This window comes from Setaria viridis, chromosome 1 (genome assembly GCF_005286985.2).
Source record: "Setaria viridis chromosome 1, Setaria_viridis_v4.0, whole genome shotgun sequence".
Lineage (NCBI taxonomy): Eukaryota > Viridiplantae > Streptophyta > Magnoliopsida > Poales > Poaceae > Setaria > Setaria viridis.
The window spans coordinates 14,264,482-14,276,037 of record NC_048263.2 but is presented as its reverse complement, the minus strand read 5'-3'; the positions used below and the strand labels follow the sequence as shown (position 1 = coordinate 14,276,037).

At 48.6% G+C, this 11,556-nt stretch overlaps 1 long non-coding RNA gene across 1 annotated transcript; it reads left to right on the top strand.

Annotated features, from left to right (window-relative positions):
* Positions 1–5,889: 5,889 nt before the first annotated feature.
* On the top strand, positions 5,890–8,021 carry LOC140221385 (uncharacterized). Its single transcript, XR_011897141.1, has 2 exons — positions 5,890–6,189; positions 7,727–8,021. It is a non-coding gene; the product is annotated as an uncharacterized lncRNA (long non-coding RNA).
* The last annotated feature ends 3,535 nt before the right edge of the window (positions 8,022–11,556 follow it).

Here is an 11,556-nt window from a genome sequence, read left to right as displayed (position 1 = left end):
TTATAGCCTATTACAACCAGTTTCCTAACCGACTAGGATCTATCTCTAGTTTTAAACGAAAACGAATATTTACAAGCACAACTCGTATCGGAGTTGGTTATTGTATTCCCACGGGCCAATCTTCCTCCATCTTCTTTCTCTGATCCACTTTAAGCCCATATTGGCCCAATCGCTCCAACCTCTCAATCGGCCGATCTCCACCAACTCCATCCGCCAAAACACTGTAGCGCCAATCGGCCGATCCCCAACTGTCGCACCAATCGGCCAATCCCCAATCTTTTAATCTGCCGCATTGGCCAGTCCTTCCCTTCCTTGATGCCGATTCCATACATATCAAAATCTGGCGTTAACACATACAAGCAAACAATTCTAACAATCAATTTCTAGCAATCAATATATGACCAAAAGAAATGAAGAAGAATGGTTGATGGAGGCCTTGGGAATTATCCGATATCTAATGAATAATTCCCAGATAAAGAGGAATAATATATTAATTATTTAGTAAGGGATTTCTAAATAATTAATGGATGGAATGGTTGGAATCTAAAAGAATTTTTACTAATGGATTTCCTAGTTCTGGACGGGTAGCATTGGTTGTAATGATATCTAGGGTTTCAATTGGGTGGCATATCGGCTAGATTGGGTTGATGTATGTGGTTTGAATTGGGCAGCATAATGGCTGGGTTTTGGAGTGGATCCTAAATATGATTCGGGTGCTAGGTGGTGTGAAGGGATTCCAAGGCTAGGAAACTTGTACGACAAGCTCGGCTTCGACCCTACGGTGGGTGAAGCTGGCCAAGTTTCCTTATCTAGGGGTGGAACTTTAGAGCTTGTGCGATAGTTGATCTGTCTTGGTACTAGGGGATAGTACACATGGAGATTGATGTAGTCGGCCAATATCAATTGGAAGTTGGAGAGTTTGTACGATGGACACCACTTGCCCTGGTGCTAGGGGATAGCACATATGGCGACAGATGGGTCCAGTACAAGATCAAGCAAATGGAGGTCAGAGCTTGTTCGATAGACTCACTTAGACCTCTAGGGCGGACTCTGGACAAGATAACTTGGATGGGCATGGAAATAGACTTAGGTGGCTCCAAGATATTTCTAGAAATTTTCCTAGGGTTTTTGGAATATGGATAGGGAAGATACGAATTTTTGGGTACGCTTATACAGGGCTTTCTATTTATGCGGGAGGATGATATTTTAGAAAAGGGCTTATATGGGATGAACTTTTGGAAAGAAGGACATGGATAGTCTTAGATTATTTTGTAGTATTTTGTGACGGCCTCGGACAAAAATCCTTCACGTCAATCTTAACCCGAGCCCTTGATCACCTGTCTTAGTTTTCCCAAGCCTAAGTGCTCAACCTCCAGTCTGGTCCCGACCCCTCCTTGCCGTTTCCCCAATTCCGACCCCGCCGATCCCAACCCACCCCGCCGGATCTTCTAAGTCTTCCCACAACACCTCCTCCTTTCAATCTGAGTAGTGGACTAACCGAGACTGACCGGTCGACCCGCAATCTTTTTCCCAGATCTCCTGGTGCAGACGCACTCGAGTGGCATGCTCGCTTCAGCGCTTTTCCGTCGCGTGGCTCAATTCCTCCGACACCCGCCGCTCCGCCCCGTCACCGGCCGCGACCAGGTGGATTCCCGTGCCCCCTTTCCCCAATTGCAGCGGAAGCCCTCTACAACTTTTTCTGCAGCGCCTCGTCGCTCGCGCCCATCATCACCTCGCCGGACCCCCAGCTGCAAGTCCCGATGTCTCCCGGTTTTTCCGTCACCCCTTCACAGTCGCGCCGCCCAGGTCCGCGCTACGCGACGATTCCTCCTCCGCCAACTCGGCCCTGGCCGCGACAGCTCCTTTCCGCCTTGCCAGATCTGCGCCCCGACAGAGTGTTGCTTCGCGCTCGCCCGCGCAGCAGCAGCCCGCCTGACCTCTCACCTGAGCAACCTCGCTTCTAGCGTCGTTCCCTCTGTCACATCCATCATATCCACCGCACGACGACGTCCACATCCGCCAAAACTCAACCACCGGCAAGTCCCCGCCTGCGCCGCTCCGTCTCCAGTGCCCAATAGCTGAAGGCGTCATCCACGAAGTCCTGCTCCACCGCCCTCGTCGCTCAATCGCCGCCCGGGCAGAGCACTCCATTGCTTCTTCCCCGGCCTTCGCGCCGCTCCCCCTTCCCTCTTCCGCGCAGCTATAAAACGGGATGCGCCAGCCCCGCCGGAGTTTCCCTTGCCCTAGCTGCCATCTCCCTTGCTCCTCTGCTTCGTGCTCAAAGCGCTACAGCCTAAGTTCCTGAGGAACTCTCCTCTCTGCTCCCCAGCCGCCCTTCCCAATCCACCCAGCCGCTTGCTCCTCCGCGCTGTGCTAAAGCTGCTTGTTGTCCACAAGAAGCTCCGCCGCCGCCGGAGCACCGCCGGACGTCGCCCCCCCCCCCCCAAGTCTTAGTGCTTCAGTCCTTCCGCTCAAGTCTGCTCCTTCCCGACCCCAAACTTCACTTGTAATCCGAAGGTAAGCTGCCGACCTTTGTCCGCCTCGTCCGACCCCTTCTGACCACCCGACCCCTGTTCCGTCTCGCCCGACCCTGTCTGTTCGTCCAACCCTTTTCCGCCTCGTCCGACCCTTCTGTTCGTCCGACCCTTCCGTTCGTCCGACCCCTTTTCCGCCTCGTCCGACCCTTCCGTTCGTCCGACCCCTGTTCCGCCTCATCCGACCCTTCTGTTTGTCCGACCCCTTGTCCGCCTCGTCCGACCCTTCCGTCCGCCCGACCCCTTTTCGGTCTCGCCCGACCCTGTCTGTTCTGCCGACCCTTGTCCGCTTCGCCCAACCCCTCTTATCCGCCCGACCCCGGTTCCGTCTCGCCCGACCCTGTCTGTTCTGCCGACCCTTGTCCGCTTCGCTCGACCCCTCTTATCCGCCCGACCCCGGTTCCGTCTCGCCCGACCCTGTCTGTTCCGCAGACCCTTTTCCGCCTCGCCCGAGGGCTCGGCTATATCTTTTTCTTCGAACTAAGGGTGTATGTGTAAAACTTGGGGACCTTTCAGCGTTGAGTCTGAGGACCCCTAGCACACCAAATCCTCTAGATTAAGGGTCAGATCATAAGTTCCTTTCCTCCGACCCTTACCTCTTGATTTCCACCAACTCCTTTGAACCTCCCCACCCTCCTGTAACTTGTCGCAAGTTTCTGGGCTCAGACATGCAAGTGTTGCTGTTGAAGTAACCATCTAAATGCTAACTCTTGCATTGCATTCGTGTAGAGCTGCGTCTCACCGACGGCTACTACGAGCTGCACCCGGTGCCAGAAGACAACGGCGTAGCTGAGCTCCTGCCCCCAGAAGCCAAAGCCGCCCAAGCCGAAGAGCAGCTTCCTCCTTTCTCGCTTGAAGGCAAGCCCCGGATGCATGAATCCCCTATGTTTTGCCAAACTTGCGCATGCCTTCCTTAAACATGCTTGTGCATTTACGTATAGGAGTTGGTTGGAACCCTAGATGCATGACTTAGCTCCCATGATCTGAACACTAGCTGTTGGACTGAGTAGATGCTTTGCTTAAATAGGAGACGGTAAAAGCCGAGTGATTTCCTGTCACTCGCGAGTTGTAGGAGTTGGATGTCTACCTTTCTGTTACAACTATAAGGACGATGGACGGGGCAGGGTTTGAGGTAACTCTTTGGTGGTCGGTTGATCGCCCCGTCTGTTTATGAAACTTGCTAAGGCCCGACAGTGGTGGTGTTCGTGATCAAGTGTTTGAAGGTACTAATCTCATACCTAGTATGGGATGGGGAAGCCTAGTACCTGATTGAACTAGGGCGTGGCTTATACCCCTGCTGTCCCTGGAACGAGGTTCCCATGGTGCATCATGTGGGTGCAAGTGCGGTCACAGTACGGTAGAGGCCGGGACTGTGGAGCATTGCATGCCAAGGGAAGTTTGGACTTGACACGTGCCTAAGGGATCGATGGGGACGGCTGACAAATGAAGCGACCCTTCGTGGTGCACGGATGTCGTGAGATTAGGTTCGCCATGCATGGTTAATAAATTCGAATCGATTCGTCTGCCTCTCACAGTTTGAGACTGCTTGATCGCTATGTCACCCTGAGTAAATAAGGAATCTGATGATGACATGGTTTTGTTGATGATGTATATACCCTTTGGTTGGTTCTATGTTTGCTCAGAATAGGTTGCAAACTTAGACCGGATAATGAACTTAGAACCTGAGCTAAAACTTGAAAATAGGGATCTACCTAGTGCTTTTGGCAAACAAACCCCTCAGCCAAAAAGCCTTGCATGTCTAGAATTGGAGGAGTAGCTTTACTCCTGTCGGTTAAGTCTTGTTGAGCTTAGTAGCTCAGCCTTGTTGTGGCTTTTCTTTTCAGGTGAAGTTGCTGCTCCCGAGCCTTCTTCCGTTGGCACTTGGCCGCCCCAGCTCCCTCCGGGTTGGACGGTCGAGTGGGATCCTGTAACACCCGCCATTCTAAGTCATCAAAATGACTTTGAGGAATTGGAAGCAATTCGAGAAGAAAGGAAAAAGAATTTGACCGAAACTCAAATTCGGGTCAAAATTGGCCGAAATTTGAATTTTGAATTTGAAATTCAGAAAAATTCGGCGAAAATATGGAATAGCAGTATAAAGATGATTTGAACTTAAGGGTCAACAATTTGGAATAATATTTGATCCTAAAGACTCAAAAGAAATCAGAGAAGGAAATGAAAAGCTACGTTTACTATTCACCGTACGAAAACAGGAAATCAGAAAAATAGCTTCAGAGTACATTTTGGAAATTGAATTTTGATGAATTTCTCAAATAAGTAAATCAGGACAACTATACCATGTTGAAATATGAACTTTGGACTCCTAAATCTGGGTGTTGTTGATCAGGAATAGCAGAGGGAACTATTTCAAATGGAAGCCTAAAGTTGGCACTTCGTCACAATAGGCAGCTTTGCTGAAATTTGGTTAAGTCTGGAAACGGTATTGAGTACATGACTTTAGAACCAATTTCTGGAGAAATTTCCTTAAAAGTGAGCAGATGTTTTTGGACATTAGTGTAATATGGACTATGGAGAAGGTAAATGAATAGTTGTTGTCCAGAGAAAGTGGAAGGTTTGAATTCAAATTGGAGCCAAAAGTCAGCAATTGAGCAGATTTCGAGCTCCTTGCCGAATTAATTCTAAGTCTGGAAAACAGGATGAGTATCTATTTTTGAAACCGAATTCTGCCCAATTTTTCAAGTAAGTGAGCAAAGGCAACTAGACAGCGGTGAAGTATGATCCTTGGACATGTTTAATAAGGTGTTGTTGCTCAGAGATATCAAAAGAATCAAATTTAAATCAAAGCTCAAAGTCAGCACTCTAGCTATTTCGGCCAACTCTCGAAGCTGCATAAAATCTAAGTCTGAAAACAGTGTTAACTAGCGATGTTTGGAGCGAATTTCAGAAAAATCCAGTGCAAAGGTTATATAGTTTCTGGTGCAAAATGGAATCCTTATTAGTTGTATAACACAAATAGGGAGTAGTTGTCCTATATGGAATACAATTGGACTACTGAAATTTGTGCCAAAGAAGGGTAAATAACCACATCTGCAGACTGTCGAAACTGAATCGACAAGGTTCAGTTACAGGAGGTTCAGGCCGAACTTGGAGCTCCAAAAACTCGGTGTTAGGGTGCTCATCTCGGGTAAAGGCCAATCTATCAATTGAAGTTCTCGGATCATTCTACAAGTTTGCTTAAGGGAGTTCTACGAGTTGAGATGGAATATCTTGAGCAAGGGAGGGATGAACAGATTGCTTTGAAAGGAAGAAATAAGAACAGAGGCGACAGGCAGAGCCGTATCGTCACTGGCATCTCGAAGCATCGGCCAGCGCAACAAGTTAATCCACGGTTGCATCTACATGCATCTGCCACAAGTCGAGGTGGATGGCATGCAAACGGTACCAATTTGGATAAATCAAGCTTCTGTGCCTATCCGTTTATCCCGTTGGATTTCACCGTGACGAACAAAGCTCGAGCGAGCTAGCGCCAGCACCGGCCAACACCCATGCCGCCGTTGCCCTTCGCGTCACCGCCAGCAAGTAGCTCCACTCGCCCCACCACGACGCCCAAGCCTAACCGTTGCTCGTCTCCCTGCCGGCAAGCTTCGAATCGCCGCCGTTACTGTCCGCCGGCCGCCGTCACCCAATCCACAAGGTGAGCTTCTAAATCGACTGTTTCTTTTCAATCAACGGGCTTAGGGGCGTCCTGCGAAGGTGTGGGAGCTGTTGGGGGAGTCTAGAGAGCTGCTTGCGCCGCCTTCGTGCGTCGCCATGGCCGGCAGCCGGTCAAGCCGCCGCCGCCGTGGAGGGGCCACCTCCGGCCACCTCCCGGAGCGCCGCCGCCGCCCACGGGTGTGTCAAGCCGCCAGCCGGCGAGCCCCCGTCGGTCCCGCGCGCCCCTGTTTAGGCGCAGGGAGGGAGACGCCATGCGCACAGGAGGAAGGGGAAGAGAAGAATAAGAGCCGGCCACCGTTTTTGGGCCAGGGAAAGGCGCGGCCCAGCTGGCCCGCGCGGTGTTTTAAGAGAAAGAGGAGCAGGCCAGCCGCCGTTTTGGGCCGAGAGAGAGACGACGGCCCAGCTGACCTGCGCAAGTAAAAGAAGAAAAGGGAAAGGCCGGTGGGCCGTTTGCTGGTTTGGAAAGGAAATGGGCCATGAGGCTCAGGTGGGAGTAGAAGAAAAAGAAAAGAGGGCCAGCGCCGTCTTGGGCCAAGAGGAGGCGACAACCCAGTTAGCCCGCGCGGCCTAAAAGAAGAAGGGAGAGCTAGTGGGCCGACTGTTGGTTTAAAAGGAAAGTGAGCTGTGCGGCCCGGGTGGAGTAGAAAAGGAAAAGGGGGCCGGTGAGTAAAAGAACAGCCATGGGCCGGATCCGCAGGCCGGTCGAGTGGAAAAAAAAAAAGGAGAATGTGGGCCGGCCGAAGATTGAGAAAAAGGAGAGGAGGAGAAGCCGGCCCAAAGAGAAGGCTGCCGCAAAAAGGCCACACGTGGAAGGTTAAAGTTGACGGGCCACTTTTCGGCCCAAGGGAAGATTTCGGCCGTGGGCCCCACTTGTCAGTAAAGAAGAAAGGGAGGAGAATAAGAGAACGGATGGGCCCTAGGTGGAAGTGATAGTGGGTAGAAGCAAGTCGGGTGAGAAAAGTTTGGGCCGGGGGTTTTATTTAAACTTTAGGTTTTCTTTTATTAGATAAATAGATTAAATAGGGTTTTCACCATTTAAATTCCAGGAAATTTTAGAAGTGCCCAAAATTAGTGAAACCAATTTTATTAGGATTGTTTTATTTTCCTTTATGCATTAAAATTCTTAAACCCTAGGAAAAATAATAAAAATTTAGGTATTTATTTAATGCCTTTTTATGTAAGGTATTTAAATAAATGCTTAAACTTTATTAAATGTATAAAACTTGAAAAATGCTTTATTATCCACAAATTATTATTAATTCATAGGAATTAGGTTTTTGAGATTAGAAAATTATTATAATGCTTTTAAAAATAAAAGAAGAAGTCTAAGGTAGGTTTAGTAAAGGAAATAAAAATGGTGGGCTAATCTTTAGGGTTTTTTTTTGTGTGTTGGCTTGCAACTTTATCATGATAAATTGTATAGTCCTTGTTGGCTTGCAACTTTATCATGAAGGAAGATTGTATAGTCTTGTATTCAAAAGTTTGCATCTGTAACTCTTGCATATACTGAATCGTAGACGACACAACTCCTGAAGTGGGAATTCATGGAATTCAGCTGGAGATGGACAGCATTCGCGAAATGTGGAGTGCCTCTTTTAATAAAGAAGTTTTCCGAAGAACTAACCTTTGTTGATCCCAGGCAAGCCCCGGTGCATTTATACCTATCTATTTTAGAGTCGTTATTTCATGTGACTAGTTATAGGTTATTTGTTTATTGCATGCACTAAGTCTAGGAGTTGGATGAAACCTATTCTTGTGTATGATCATGCCTTGATTTAAGGACATCTTTGCCACTTGTTCAAATCCTAGAAACTACCCAAGTCTAGAATTGCTTACTTGCTTACATGATTGGTTTACCAACCTTAAGGAAAACTCTTAAGTCATACATGTTGCTTATGAAGGATAGTTTGGGATATGAATACGGACAGAAGCTAGAGATGTAGTTCTGTCTGCTAGATTAATTTGGTTAAGGCCCGATTCATGCCTTAACTGCTGATCAAGTGATAACATCTGATCACTTACTGGGTATGGGACCAGTAAAGCCCAGTAGGTTAGTAAATTCTATGATCAGGAATGCTTCGTACCCGCATTTGACGTGCTGGAGATTGGCAGGGGTGTAGCCTGAAACTCACATGGAGATCAGGCTAGACGTGGGGTCCCATGTGGGGGTGCATCCCTGGGTCCGGGTAGTTGTATTCCTAATCATTGACTTTGCTAATCGAGAGGTTGTGAGATACGACCGGAACAGTCGTATAATGCTGGTGATCAGGGTACTCTCCTGCAGGATGTAATTAGATCCGGATCGCCGCAATTCTCGGTTATGAATGCACTTGATCACTGTTGAGCATCGTAGTATCAATTCATGCAATATAAAAATCTCCTGTTGTCAAGTAATGTATGACTTAACAGCTGTGGTTGTTTTTACTTCTGCTATCATTTAGAATGGTTAGGTAACAACTTAACCCAAATAAAAGATAAAACTAAGGTATCACTTGTAGTAAGCTTTTTCGGCAAAAATTGCATTAGCCAAGTACACCAAAAAGCTAAGCATACCCTTCCAAAGAAAGCTATTATATTGGTTAGTCGGGTAAGACTTGCTGAGTACTTCGTACTCAGGGGATCCCTTGTTGTTGTTTTCAGAAACCCAGCAGGGACTCACCGAAGAGGAAGCTCTGAAGATCTAGAGTATCTTATGAGTCTCATGATACTCTAGAATAAAACTTAGAAGTTTATCTTTTTCTTCCGGACTGGTTCATGTTTAAAAATTCTTAGAACCACGCTAACCTGCACTATTAAGTTTGTTTCAAACTATGGTTGTAATATAGCGTACCTTTGTTATGTCTTTAAAAATGTAATATTTGTTGATGTTATCCCATCGCGGATATTACCCTGATGTATGGCTATGAAACACATCGTGGATCCTTCGAGGAGTCCTCGGGACACTCGACGGACTACCGGACTTATGCTGTTTTAGGTGCGTTTCGGATAATTGCTGTTCCGACAGCGATTAGGCGCACTTAAGCCAGCTTAAGTTGGGCGGTTCCGCCACAGATCCCTCCTCGGACGGCGAGGAAAGGGATCACTGACGTCTTGGCTGGCCCCACCAAGAACGTTCGACCCCTGCGTTTAGCTTCCGCTTGCTGTTTTACCTTCTGTTGTTTTCTTTTGAACCTTGTAAAACTCTGATGTGTGTTTTATGACCAAACTAAATGGGTAATTTGTTAATTCGGTGGACTTGTTGTATTCGCTGGAACCGCTCACCTTCGTGTGGGTTTACTAAATGGTCCTGTTCAAGTGGTTAAATCGGATGAAATCCGACGGCACTTCGTGTTAACTTGGCTAAGACATGGGTGTCTCATGTTAGGCGACTTAACCATGTTTAATCAAGCTAATCCGAAGTGGATCCGCCACATATTTTTGGAAATTTTTGCGGAATTTTTGAGATTAAGGAAGGGCTCTAAGTAGAAATGGGTGTACCCTTACCTGGGTGCACCTAGCGTTTTTACGCTAGCTGGCGCAAGGGGTGGGGACCGCCCGACGCACTGTGCTGTGTGCCAGCTCGGTGGACGCCGTGGACCAGTGTGGGCTGGCCGTGCGACCCAGTGGACCGCGTCCACGTGCGAGGGGTGTGGCGGCGGCAAACGACGTTAACCGCTGGGCTCGCGTGTTAGGTCAAGTGGGTGAGAGAGAGGTTGACGGAGGTGGGATGGGGGGTTGATAGCGCAGCCGTGTGGCGTCGGGGCTGTCGGGCGGCGCCGTCGGGCGGAGCATCGTGAGCTCACTGGAACGGCGCTCTCGGTCGCCGCTAGCCCTGGGGAGTGGACCAGGGAAAAGAGGAGCTTGCGGGGAGCCTCCTGGTGGGGTTGGGGAGAGGGGAGGAAGGTGGGAGCGGTGTGGCCGCAGGGAGGGGTGTGCTCGGGCTTGGCCAGCGGTTGTGGGGAGCTAGGGAGTGGTCGGGAGCTGCTATTTATTGGTGGGTGGGAGGCCAGTGGGGAGAACACATCACTGGAGGGGGAAGATAAGGGCGGTGGCTTGCTTGGCGACGAAGGCAGGGAGGGGGAGGTGTCCATGTGGGGAGATAGGGGCGACCGATGTCAGGAGGCGCACGTGTGGCGGCGGCGGCATTGCACAGCAGGAAAGGGATGATGAGGACATCAACACCAACGATACATCCACGCTGACACAACTACCAATTTCTGGTCCCATTATTCGCGCTCGTACTCGTCAACTCAACCATTAGGTGAGTACACTCTTGAGTTCATATCCATCATATTTAGACCATGGAGATACGTGCACTCTTATTTTGCTTAGGAACCAAGGAGAAGACTGAAAGGGAAAAGGATTCGCGCAGGCTGGATTCGGATTGCAGAATAATACCAACTTGTGATGGTCACCACGGTTGCATACGGACTCAGATTGGGGCATTCATGTACTTCATGAAATCCTTATGAAGTCTATTTTCATATGGATCTGGATTCATATCCATATATATTTTGAGACGGTCGCAATGATCAAATTATTACCAAGAGTTTTTTCTATCCGAGAAGTTGTGTCGCCTTATTTTGGCCCAATGGGTCGTGTATCAAGTTGGGTCCATCAGGAATGCGTCCTAGGGTTGGAGCATGACCCCAACACCCTTGTGGTCGTCCTCCCATATTCTTATACCCCTTAGCCGCCACCAGGAACACTCGGGTTTTGTTTAGATTAAGTTTAGCTTTTGCTACTTGCTTGTAAGCGTGCGTGCTGGATCAGCCACCCGTCTTCTTATCTGCGGAACCTCACCATAATTGAGATTGAATTTGAAACTTTCATATACATCTAGTAATTCAATACTTGTTATACTTGTTCTTGCTAGTTCTTCGATTGCTTGCAGGACGAGTGTCCTAGTAGCCGGGCAGCACGCTCCACAAGATCGCGACAGCCATTGGAGGTGGTGCATCGGTTGCTAAGGCGCAGTGTCCTTGGAAGGCTGTGGTTGGACCGTGAACGTCGTCTCCATCCACCAATTGAGTTATCCCTTCCCTTCTCATCGAAAGATTGAGATTCAATCCAACGGGTTCACATTAGTTGGTAATCAGAGCAAGGTTTATCGGTGAGAGTCTTCCAATCCTTCGCTGTTTTAATTTTTCTATAGTCCAGAAAAGCTAAAAAAAATAGTAAATTAGTTCACCTGCAATCCTATAAACTCTTTGAGCGGATCCTATAAATCCTATAAACTTGCAATCCTTCACTGTTTTAATTTTGGGATCTGTGGAGGAGAGGGAGGGGATTCAGCGGGGGAGAGATAGGGATTCGACGGGGAGATGAGAGAGGCGCGGGTGAGAGGATGAGGGGATGAGCGGATAAG